The 12,874-nt window shown below is 41.3% G+C and overlaps 1 pseudogene; it reads right to left on the bottom strand.

The window, feature by feature from the left end:
• Positions 1–941: 941 nt before the first annotated feature.
• Positions 942–9,717, bottom strand: LOC138848884 (uncharacterized; annotated as a pseudogene).
• Positions 9,718–12,874: the final 3,157 nt, after the last annotated feature.

The raw sequence follows: 12,874 nt of genomic DNA, 5'->3' as shown, positions 1-12,874 counted from the left end.
GGCCCCATTTCTGAAGTGGCAGAGCAGCTTGCACTGCAGCCTGGACATGTTGCAGAGTCTTCTGCTCCAAGTCCCACTCAAAACTACAAACTTTTTAGGTCATTTAGTAAATGGGCCAGAGTAACACATAAGAAAATGATAAATATTTTTCTTCCAGAATCAAGAGGACCATTAGCATTGGTTGTAGGCAGGACCAGATTCAATAACTTATCCTTCACCTTGGATGGAACTTCTCAACGTGCCCCATACCGCTAGACTAGAGAGTAGAAGGTCTCTGAATTTTTGTCAAAAATATTTCCTGCCTGCTACAGTTTGAATATCATTTTTTTTCAAATTGATTTGATGGAAAGAGAGGAGAAATAGAGAAAGTATTCCCAACTGCTGGTTCACTCCCCAAACACCCATAATGGCCTGGCCCAGGCTGAAGCCAGGAAGCACATCTTCCACATGAATGACAGGAAACCAACTACTTGAGCCACAACCTGCTCTCTCCCAAGGTTCACGTTACCAGAAACCTAGAATCAGGAGCTGGAACAAGGAATTGAACCCAGGTATTCTGACATGAGATGTATACACCTTAATCAGTACCATAACTGCTAGGCCAAACACCTGTCCTTTGGACATGGCTTGGTTGTATTCCTCAAAGTTTCAAAGGTCACTGGAAACTTGGCCATGTGTTGGTGATGAAGTAGTGGAACTGAGGCTGAATAGCAGGTGACCGGGCCATGTAGCCAGCATCCTCAGAAGGGGGAATGCTTCCTCCAAAGAGTATGATATTCCTCTTGAGGGAAAGTTATTATAAAGATAAGACAGTTACACACTTGGTCCCTTTTGCATGCAGCCGTTTCCTTTGCTACTGCTTTGCAATGTTGTAATACAACCAGGGAAGCCTCCAACAGAGGTAAAGCAAATGGGACTACCCAGTGTTAGACTTTGAGCCTTCAAAAGTGTGAGCTAAATAAATTTTTTTTCTTTATTAAGTTCCCAGAGCTAGGTATTTTATCATATTTAGGTGTTTTATCACACAAAATAGACTGACACCACCCTGTAGCACAAAAATGTCTTTCCAACAATCCTAGAGTAGTTGCTATTTCTTGCTCACTAGGTCCAGTAAGCATAAAATCACCAAGGTAATGGACCAGTGTAAAATCTCCTGAAAAGGAACTGCAATCAAGATCCCTACTGACTAAATTGTGACATAGAACTGGAGAGTGAATAGAAACATGACATAAAAGAGAAAAGGTGTGTTACTAGCCTTGCCAGCTGAAAGAAAACGGCTTCTGGTGGGTCTTATCAGTAGATACAGGAAAGTCATTTGCCAGATCAGTAGCTGCATACCAGGTACCAGAGGATGTATTGATATGCTTAGGCAATGACACTACATTTGGTATAGCAATTGCAATGGGAATCACGACTTGGCTAAGCTTGTGATAATTCACTGTCATTCTCTAAGATCCTTTGGTCTTCTGCATGGACCAAATAGAAGAAATGAATGGGGATGTGTTGGAAATCACAACCCTTTTATCTTTCAAGTCCTTGATAGTGGTGTGAATCTCTGCAATCCCTCCAAAGATATGGTATTACTGTTGACCCACTATTTCCCTAGGTAAAGGCAGTTCTAATGATTTCTACTTGGCCTTCCACACCATAATATGAGTGGTCATTATACCACAGGTTAAGGAACTAATATGAGGATTCTGCAGCCGCTAAAAATGTCTATTCTAATTATATATTCTGAAACTGGGGAAATAACTTAAATTGAGTTCGGGAACTCACTGTGAAACAGACTAGAACCAAAGCTGCATGGATCATCTGACCTCCTTGAGTTCCTAGTGTGATAGTAGGCCACAGTGATATTTGAGTTTCCTGGAACTGATGTCAGTGAATGCAGACTTAGAGCCTTGAGGATTTCCCAAACTTAGTGAAAAGAGGAGGTCTGCAAGAGACAGAAATAAACCCAATGAGACTGGTAAGAAGTCCAGAGAATGTGGTGTCATTAACAAGATCAGTGGCTGAGTGCTGTAACAAAATGCCAAAAACGGGGTAGCCTAAAAAACAAAAAAGTTATTTCTCATGGTTGTAGAGGCTGTAAGAAACCAAGGTGCTGGCAGATTCAGTGTCTGGTGTCAGGTGGCTGTTTTCCGATTTGCAAATGATCCCTTTCTTAGTGTCCTCTCACAGTGAAAGGGACAAGCAAGCACCCTTGAGTCTCTTCACAAGAACACTAATCCCATTCATAAAGGCATCACCCTCATGATCTAATCATCTCCAAGGCCCTGCCTCATAATGCCATCATCCTGGAAGTTGGACTTTAACATGGACATTTAGGGGGACACAAACTTCAGGCCAGAAAAAGAGGAGAAGAATAGGAAGAATACATGGATCACCAGATTCAGATTGAAAATATAGTAAAACACCAGTAGAATCTATGACCATTGCATTTCAAGATATTCAGAAAATCAAGGTGTACATAGGGGTGAGAGGATGTTAGATTGAAATATATGGAGGAGTAACCTGAAAAAAAAATGATAACAGTGACATATGTGATTTGTTTGAATAGTTTGACTATGGGGTAGAGATAAACTGGCTTACAGCTGAAGATGGGTGTGGACTCAAGGAAGATTTTTTTTGATATTTATTTGTATTCAAAATTTGAAGTTTTGTGTGAATATAAGTTCTGATGGGAAGAAATGCAACCAAATATGGAGGTTGAAGTTATAAAAGAGGAAAAAGATACAAAGCTTCATGGTTAAGACACCTGCAAAGCCAGCCTTCCATATGGGTGCTGGTTCCTGTCCTGGCTCCTTCAGTTCTGATCCAGATGGGCTGGGAAAAGCAGCAAAAGATGACCCAAGTGTTTGGGCCCCTGCCACCCATGTGGGAGACCCAGATGAAGCTCCTGGCTTTGCCCTGGCCCAGCCCCAGCCACTGCTGTCATCTGAGGAGTGAACAAGTGGATGGAAGATCTCTCTCTCTCTCTCACTCTCTCTCTCTCCCTCCCCCCCATCTCTCTCTTCCCCCTCTCTGTTTAACTCTGACATTCAAACAATTAAATAAATCTCTTATTTTAAAAATGTGCTTAGAAATGACATAATTGCTTATATTACTGAGAGCTCACCATTTGTCTGCTAAGCATGACTTCTCGGTTTATGCTGCTCTCACAGCAATCTGACGAGGCAGGCTCTGCTATCATCTTTATTTTTATATATTCTGTAACTAGGGCAGAAGAGGGTTAACCAACTTTCCCAAGACCACAGTAGTAGTGCCAGGATTCAGACTTATGCAACTTGGGTCCCCAGCAGCATTCTCCAAACATGTACACTAACGGTAGAGGAAAAAGGAAACGTCGAAAGGACAGAGTGCAGAGGGGAAAAGGACCTGGGGCTGGCACTGATAGGAATGACACTCCATTGCAGCTTATTTTTAGGCAACATTATCTGCCTCAGAAAGTTCAGGGCTGTGCCACTAGACAGAGAAAAGAGGGAGCATCCTCCTAGTTTTGTCCTTCTGATGTTATATAATCCAACTGCCAACTATTTTTATACTCTAGGGAAGAGATCTGTTTTGTCCGAGTCTAATTTTAACCTTTCTTAGGATTTGTACATAGATTTTAAAGTCAGCCCTTTCCCATGCTTCTTCTAAATACGTCTAGTTTCTAACTGAATATTCATTCCCTGGAAACAGCTGGTAGCAGGCACTCTGTCTCCAAGCCTTGGAGGGCAGCTCTCCTCAGAGCCAACTCACTTATTTTATGAAATATGTCTTGAGACAAGGGATTGGAATAGCTGATCAATTGTAGCTGTCGCTCCCCCTCTTCGTGGAGGAACGACACTAAGCCCTGCCTAGGCTTCATATCCGAGTCACGGCACCATTATGTCGCTCCCCCTCTTCGTGGAGGAACGACACAGGACCCTGCGCTGTTCTTTCGTCTGTTCGGCCCTCCCCGGGTTTGCTGCTGGTTCTTCCCGGGTTGGCTACTATCCCTTCCACCTCCGTGGAAGGGCAGTTCCCCCTGGCCACATTCCCCACTTCTGCAGGGGAGCGGCACATCGCCGGCCGGCTTTCTCGGGGGCTGCACAGGTGTTCCTTCAGCTAGATGTTCCCCTTAGATGTTCCCTGGTGCATGCCGTCTCTCTCCTCCTTTATAGTCCTCCTCCGCCAATCCCAACTCGGCTGCCCACACGCCGAGTACGCTGCTCTCCAATCAGGAGCAAGTCCTACAGTTTATTGGTTGAACTGGAGGCAGCTGTGTAAAAGCTGTTTTCTTCTCTCCCAGCGCCATATTGTGGGAGAGCAGATGCATAGAATAAGTCTTAATTCGAGTAACTTAGTCTAGTCCGAGCTGCTCCCCACAGTAGCCAAGACTACGAAGTCAATTTTCAATGTATTATAAATGGTGTGTTATAAATGATAGCTGCATTTCCATTAAGTTTATAAGGTATTTATTTCATTTCAGAAACATGAATTCCTAATTGTGTTTCTAGATGATCTATAAATAACCCTAAGTGTGCTTATTGGGGGTACTTGAATTTCTTAGCCAAATGAAAGTTTCTTAGCCAAAAGAGCCCAGAAAATCTTACATCACTTTGGAAACTGCATCGAAACCATAATATTTCAGAATGTCAGAAGGAAATGGGGGGTGGATGGCATTCTGGTGTAGAAGGTAAAGCTGCTGCCTACAACACCAGATGCTGAGTCCCAGTTGCTCCACTTCTGATCCAGCTCCCTGTTAATGCACCTGGGAAAGCAGTGGGAGATGGCCAAGTCCTTGGGCCTCTGCGCCCATATGGAAGACCCAGAAGAAGCTCCTGGCTTCAGTCTGGCCTGGCTCTGGCCATTGCGGCCATTTGGAGGGTTAACCAGGGAAGGGAAGATCTCTCTCTCTCTCTCTCTCTCTCTGCCTCTCCCTATCTCTCTCTGTAGTTCTGCCTTCCAAATAAAATAAATCTTAAAAAAAAAATGAGAAAGAAATGGTGGCCTCACTGTTGTCAGTTTACACATTCATGGTTTCTCTCTCCAATTAAAGCACTAAACTATAAAGAGCTGCTTGTCACATCACACTTTGTCTTAGAACTCATTATCCCATTATGCACTAAAAATGGAACGAGTAATTCTTTCCATTGAAACATCTAGGTTGATTTTGTGAAGACAAACAAATTCCAAATTTTTAATTTTTATTTATTTATATTCGTTTGAAAGGCAAAAGGAAAGACATAGAATTTCTATCTACTGAGTCACTCCCCAAATGCCAACAGCAGCCAAGGCTGGGCCAGGTCAAAGCAATGAGCTGGAAACTCAATCTAGTTCTCCCACATGAGTGGCAAGGCCCCAGATGCTTGAACCATCATATGCTGCTTCCCAGGGAGCACATCAATAGGAAGCTGGATCAGAAGCAGAGCAGGAATTCAAACGCAAGCACTCTGGTTTGAAATATGGATTTTTTTTTTTGACAGGCAGAGTGGACAGTGAGAGAGAGAGACAGAGAGAAAGGTCTTCCTTTGCCGTTGGTTCACCCTCCAATGGCCGCCATGGCCTGCGCGCTGCGGCCGGCGCACTGCGGCCGGCGCACCGCGCTGATCCGATGGCAGGAGCCAGGTGCTTCTCCTGGTCTCCCATGGGGTGCAGGGCCCAAGCACTTGGGCCATCCTCCACTGTACTCCCTGGCTACAGCAGAGAGCTGGCCTGGAAGAGGGGCAACCGGGACAGAATCCGGTGCCCTGACCAGGACTAGAACCCGGTGTGCCAGTGCCGCAAATCGGAAGATTAGCCTAGTGAGCCACGGCGCCGGCCTGAAATGCGGATATCTTAAGCAACAGGTTAATTGCTCCAATAAACCTCTGCTCCATAATTCCAAATTTTTAAACTTGCTACAGTAATTATATCTTTCAGGTAATATTGGTATCTCAATGTTTAAACAATTCTGTTAGGAATCAACTGCTGCCTCCAAATAGTTTACGGAGATCAATAGAAAGCTTGATTGAAGTTAGCCACTCAAAATGACCTTTCTGCAAAACCACTTTATTCTTCAATGCCAACCTTACTTGAGTAGGCTCTTTCCCTACACCTGTTACATGTTGATAAATTACTTTAGTCCAGGCTTGTTCAACAGAGCATTCTGCACTATCTGAAACTGACTACAGGCAGTGACTGAACAGCTGGAATACTCACCTGAGCAGCTGAATTTTAAATGTATTTAATTTTAACTAAATTAAAATCATGTAGTCGCATGTGGCTAGTGGTGACTATATTGTGGCATATAGCTCTATATTATATGTAGTAGCTTTCTAGGGCTAGTTTAATAAACTGCCATGAATTGAGTAGCTTAAAACAATGGAAATTTATTCTCTCATGGTTTCTGGAGGCTAGGAGTCTGTTCTCAAGGAGTCAGCAGTGCCATGGCCCCTATAAAACCTGCAGAACAGAATTCTTCTTACCCCTTCTAGTTTCTGGTGTTTGCCTGCAATGTTCAGTGTTCCTTGTCTTGTAGATGATTCACTCCAATCTCTGAGTCCATCACCATGTGATCACCTCTCTGTGTGTCTCTGTGCTGTATGTTTGTGTACCCACCCACCCTCCATACACCAAGGTCATACAATTAAACCAATCCCCAAGGTGATGCTATTAGGAAATGATTTGGTCATGAAGGTTGTGCCTCATGAATGTGCTTATAAAAGAGACTCCAGACAGCTTACCTGTGCCTTCCACTTGGTAAGGATATAGCAAGAAGTCACTGCTTACAATCCAGAAATTAGGCTCTAACCAGACACCAAATCTACCTTGATCTAGAACTTCTCATCCTCCAGAACTGGGAGAGATTTCTGCTGTTTATAAATGACCTAATTGATGGTACTTTGTTAAAGGAGCCACAGTAGACCAAGACACCGTGTCTAAAGTCCTTCCTTTTACAAAGACACCAGTCCCTCATTACACTTTAAGTAACAGTAACTACAACGACCTCATTGCCTAATAAGAATTAGAGATTCTACTGGTTAATGTTCATGTTCATCTTTCAGTGTTTCCCAAATGTTTCAAGTACAGAACAGATCCCTTGAGTTCTTTCATTTTGTTTTATGTTTGACCCCTTGCACAATGCAGTTGGAGAAATACTGCCTTCAACATTATCAGCTAACATCCAGCCTACCCCATGTTTCATTCCAGTCGTCTTACTATTGTTAACAACAAAAGCACTACATTACCCAGGGTATAAACTTATTCAACAAACCTCAATGTCTAAGAGTTAGAAAGAACTTCTTGCATAACTTATATATAGTCAATAATCAAATATTTTTACATCTTTTTGAATTATAGTTCATATTTTTTCTCTTTCATCAGCCTTTGGAAGGAATAGAAATTTAATAGAACAGTCTCACATTTGATCTCCTTAACACCCATTTTATACAATTTAATTTGTCTAAATTAATCTTCTTTAAATACCATTGCTATCTCATTGAAAAAGAAATTAAAGTAACACTTTATTAAACTTTTTCTCATAGAAAAACAATTACTTTAGCTGCTGTTAACTGTTCACTAAGTATCTAAGATTACCAATTATTGCTTTATAAAACCCTGATTTATTCTCAAATTAGAGTAGAACAAAGGCAGCTTAATCATATGCATTGGAAACAGGCAGTTCCTGGAAAAGCTCTTAAGAGGTCCACATAGATTCCTCTGCATATTTTTGAATTTGTAGTTTGACTAGAACTGTCTCTGGCTTCCACCATTTTTTATCGTATCTTATTTTTTTTTCTCCTTATAACTCCAGCACTTCTCCGAGGCCAGCATTAAGGCAACAATCAACTACATTTGAGCTGATTTCTCTGCTGTCCTCATTTACAATTCTTAGATAATTCTTCCAAAGAGTTCGTGTTGTGATGTCTTCAGAGTTGTTTTCCACTCTCCCCAAAGAAGAAGCTGAGTTTACCACAATTCAATTGCATGGTTGTTCTTCCATGATAAGAAAACTTTTCTGTGGGCAAAGTTGTAGCAAGCCTGCCTCTCACCAGAAAAATAGTGTGTTATGTATTTTTGTATAACACAATGTATACCACCAAAATGTCCCTTAGTTGCATAAAAAGTTATTTTATTTAATAATTTTCATTTTATTTGAAACACAGAAAGGCAGAGAGAGAGAGAGAAAGAGAGCTTCTATTTGCTGGTTCATTCTTCAAATGCCAGCAAAAGCCACTGCTAGGCTGAACTGAAGCCAGGAGCCTCAAATTCAATCTGAGTCTCCCATGCAGATGACTGGGCCACAAGTACTTGAGCCATCATCTGCTACCTCCCAATGTGCACATTAGCAGGATCAAAAATGGGGGAGGATCAGGTCTCAAGCCAGACACTCTGATATGGGTTGCATCTTAACCGTGGGCCAAATGCCCACTCCCATTAGCTCTTCTCTTCCTTTCTAAAGCTATTTCACAACCAATATGGCACTAATTTCTAAGATAATTTCTTTACATTTTTGCCCTTTTACTTTAGAGATATAACTAAATCCTACATCCTATAATCTTGCTTGCAGTATTATTCTATCATTTAAAATTCTAATTACTATAGTGGGTGCTGTTGAGGTTGTGCCAAATTGAAAATTCAATGATTTTTCTTTTTTTTCAGATAATGTAAATGGCTCATTTTTTCTCATCAATTCTCATTCTAATGTGATATTAATACAAAGAGAACAAATTCAATGTAGTTCATAGATCAAATACTTCTCTCTCCTCTCTCTCAGATAATGTTTTTTTAAAGATTTATTATTTATTTGAAGGGTAATGAGAGAGAGAGAGAGAAAAAATATCTCCTATCTGCTGTTTTACTTCCTAAATGGCTGCAACAGCTAGGGCTGGGCCATTCTGAAGCCTGGAACCTGGAACTTCACGTGGGCCTCCCACTTGGGTAGCAAAGGACAAAGCACTTGGGCCATCTTCCACTGCTTTCCTACGTGCCATTATCAGGGAACTGGATGGAAAGAGCAGCTGGGACTTGAATGGGTGCCCATATGGGATGCTGGGATCACAGGCTGCAGCTTAACCACTACACCACAGTGCCAGTACCTGAGACAACATGCTTTTCATTTGCTTTACAGTCAAAGACTTAATGCACCACGAAATAAAGAATTCAACAAGTGAAGAATAAGAAGACCTTAGTCCAGTGGAAATGTATGCAAGGACAACAGGTCAATGTTCTTTTTTTTTTATGGTCAATGATTTTAAGGCACATCAAATGAACTATAGTTCATTTGTGACAGGAAACCTGGTTTGTTCCAATATTCCTGTGAATACAGGGAAATTGGCCTCAGATTAACTACACTGTAGTCAGTCTACAGCTTGGATTGCCAAATCACTTCATTTCATTACCACCAAAAATACCTGGTTTTGTTCCCAAATGCAGTGGTAATTGGATCAAATGATCAACTGAAGTAGATTTAATTAACACTACAGTACTAAATTTATCTTCAATGGAACAAAAGAATAGCTTTATGAAGTTATATAGTTACTGCTTCATTAAAGTTGACATTTGTGATTGACTAGTGTATTTGATTATCCTGAATTAAGAACAATAAAAGCACATCAAAGGCATTCTCATAAATGAATTACGGAAACAATGTTTATGTGAACTGGAGCATAGAGACAGACCAAATAGAGAACAATATCAGAAACTACATCATGCAACTCTAAATCTAATACCTGTAACTGACTTGTAGCTGGCAATATCTTTCCTCATATTAAGTCAGCAGTATTGCTATAGGGCTTGCTTTGTATTAATGTATTAGATTTCTTTAAGGTTTAAATTCAGTTAAAAGCTAAAAACACAAGGTTTAGTCCTCTTTTGTTTATTTGTTCACCATTTTTAAAGATTTGTTTATTTATTTGAAAGGCAAAGTGACAAGAGGAGGAGAAAGAAAGATCTTCCAGCTCTGACCTGGGCCAGGTTGAAGCCAGGAACCTGGACTCCCTCTGGGTTCCCTGTGTGGGTGTCAGGGTCGAAGACCTTGAGCCATCATCTGTTGCCTTCCCAGGCTCATTAACAAGAAGGTTGATTGGAAGCAGAGTAGCTCATTTCCAACCAGCACTCAGATATGGGATACCAGGGTCACAAGTGGTAGTTTAACCCATGCACCACAATACCTGCCCCTGTTTATTATTTATGTCACTAATAATAAAAATTATATTCATTGTCCTCTTCTTAATAGGAATAGACATTTCAGAAGCATGGTTCTACAACTTTCAGTTTTTTATATAACCTGGTTTGTAGAAGAGATTGATACCTAAAGCTGTGATTTTATGTAAACAAGATTTTTATTTAAAAAAAAATATTATTTATTTGAGAGGCAAAATGGCTGAAAAAGGGAGAGAGAGGGAGAGAGAGAGAGAGAGAGAGAGAGAGAGAGAGAGAGAGATTCCATCCACTTGTTCAATCCCCAAATGCTCACAACAGCCAGGACTGGTCCAAGCCTAAGCCAGGAGACAAGAACTTCTTAAAGGTCTCCCATGTAGATGTCAGGTGCCCAAAAACTTGAGTCATGGTCTTACTACCTGTTAGGCATCTTAGCAAGAAGCTGAATGGGAAGCAGAGTAGCCAGGGCACAAACCAGGAAAATGATATGAGATGTAGGCATCCTAAGCAGCATTTTAGCTTGCTATGCCCCAAATAACAAAAATTTTAGATGAAACAAAATATTTTCAAACAGAAAAACATCTGCATGACTAGCCTTTGCTGGGCAAGAAAAAAATGCTCTTTATAAGACCACTAAGTTTCTCCTACTCCAAGTCTCTAAGACTTGGAGGTAATTGGAAAAGTGGAGACTAAAAGAATAAAAAAAAATTAAATGGATTATGTGATTTTGAAATTAAAGCCCTTCTACTTTGTTAGAGTCCTCTGTGTTTGCTTACAGCAAATCCCTTAGGAGACTACACCTTTGCAATTCAGAGAAAAGATTTTACAATTTGAAGAGAATGGGAGTAAGTGCAGGTTTTGCATGTCAGTGGATGTGTGGAATGAGAACTAGGGGAAGTATAAAGACTACCATTCAGAAATCTTAGGACCTGCCTTCCCCTATCTGATGGGGCTTTCAGGAGCCCTGTACCCTCTCTCATCTCTTCATCTTAGAGACTTTCCTTTGTTGACCATGTAACTCTCCCTGCCTCCTCTGTGTTTCATGGAATTCATTCTCCTGGGTATGCCGCCAACCATTTGGACTCCTCAGTGATCAGTTACTGTTTGATTAATGAATAACCCTCTCCCATATGATCTTTCCATGTCGGTATCCAGATAGATTCAGATTGAAATCAACTTTTATTTTTTTTTTTATGTTCAGCCGTCTCTGAATTCTTTCCTTATTGACCAAATAAGTTGTGATATAAAATTTTCACAAGAGGCCGGTGCCACGGCTCACTAGGCTAATCCTCTGCCTTGCAGCGCCGGCACACCAGGTTCTAGTCCCGGTCGGGGTGCCGGATTCTGTCCCGGTTGCCCCTCTTCCAGGCCAGCTCTCTGCTGTGGCCAGGGAGTGCAGTGGAGGATGGCCCAAGTGCTTGGGCCCTGCAGCCATGGGAGACCAGGAGAAGCACCTGGCTCCTGGCATCGGATCAGTGTGGTGCACCGGCCGCAGCGCACCGGCCGCAGCGGCCATTGGAGGGTGAACCAACGACAAAGGAAGACCTTTCTCTCTGTCTCTCTCTCTCACTGTCCACTCTGCCTGTCAAAAAAAATTTTTTTTCACAAGAGATGGAGTATGTTAATTTAAAATAGAGAATGTAAATGTGTATATTGACTTTTTAGTTCATTTCCCACTAAAAATTTGCTGTCAGATTATGGAAAGGCATAGCTATCATTTAACAGGGATGAAAAATATTTCATAAACCACAGAAATAATGTCACTAGCTCTTGCCAGTGTGTTCACTTGTTTTTTCTATAAAGGCTGCACTCTCTTTCTTCCTCCTGTGGGCCAGATCTACCTGAATGTTAAACAGCTGGAGGCACTTTTTATGTAGTTTTTTGAAATTTAATTTTCACTTCTGTGTTTTAGAAAAGAGAGAGAGAAAGAGAGAGAGAGAGAGAACACTCCTACCCACAGGTTCACTTCCCAAATGCCCATAATATATGGGGCTGAGATAAGATCAGATCCAGGAGCTAGGAACTCCACTGTGATTTCCCCATTTGGTGGCAGGAGCCTAAGTACTTGAGCTATCACCAGATGTCTCTCAGGATGCACATAAACAGGAGGCTGGAATAGGGAACAGAATCCAGACTCATACCCATGCACTCTGACATGGGATGTGGGCTACCCAAACAACATCTTAAACTGCACCCAACCCTTGCCCAGGAGGCACTTCTTCTCCCACCCCCAAAGAAACCTTTATTTAAGGAATTCAAGCTTCATGCATTTCATAAGCACAACTTTAGGAATATAGTGATTCTTCCCACCATATCTTCCCTCCCACAACACTCCCACACATCCTCCTCGCTCTCCCATTCCCAGTCCCATTCTCCACTAAGATCTATTTTTGATTAACTTTATACACAGCAGATCAATTCTATACTAAGTAAAGAGAGTTAAAAATTTGCATTCAAAGTCATTGCATCTTAAAGTTAATTTCATTTTTTTGAAACTTAATTAACTTTAAAGAAGTATCCAAGAATGATACATCTTTTGCAAACACTTAGATATAATTATAATACAACTCTTTGAGAACAGAAGTCCTGCATGGGAAATTAATGCATAGTGACTCTTGTTGTTAATTTAACAATTAACACTCTTATGTATGATGTCAGTGATCACCCAAAGCTCTTAACATGAGCTGCCTGGGCTATGGAAGCCTTTTGAATCCACAAACTCAATCAGTATTTATACAAGGTCATAAGCAAAGTGGAAGTTCTT

The sequence above is a fragment of the Oryctolagus cuniculus genome, chromosome 3, assembly GCF_964237555.1.
Source record: "Oryctolagus cuniculus chromosome 3, mOryCun1.1, whole genome shotgun sequence".
NCBI lineage: Eukaryota > Metazoa > Chordata > Mammalia > Lagomorpha > Leporidae > Oryctolagus > Oryctolagus cuniculus.
Note: the sequence above shows the minus strand (reverse complement) of the source record. Positions and strands in the feature narration are given on the sequence as shown.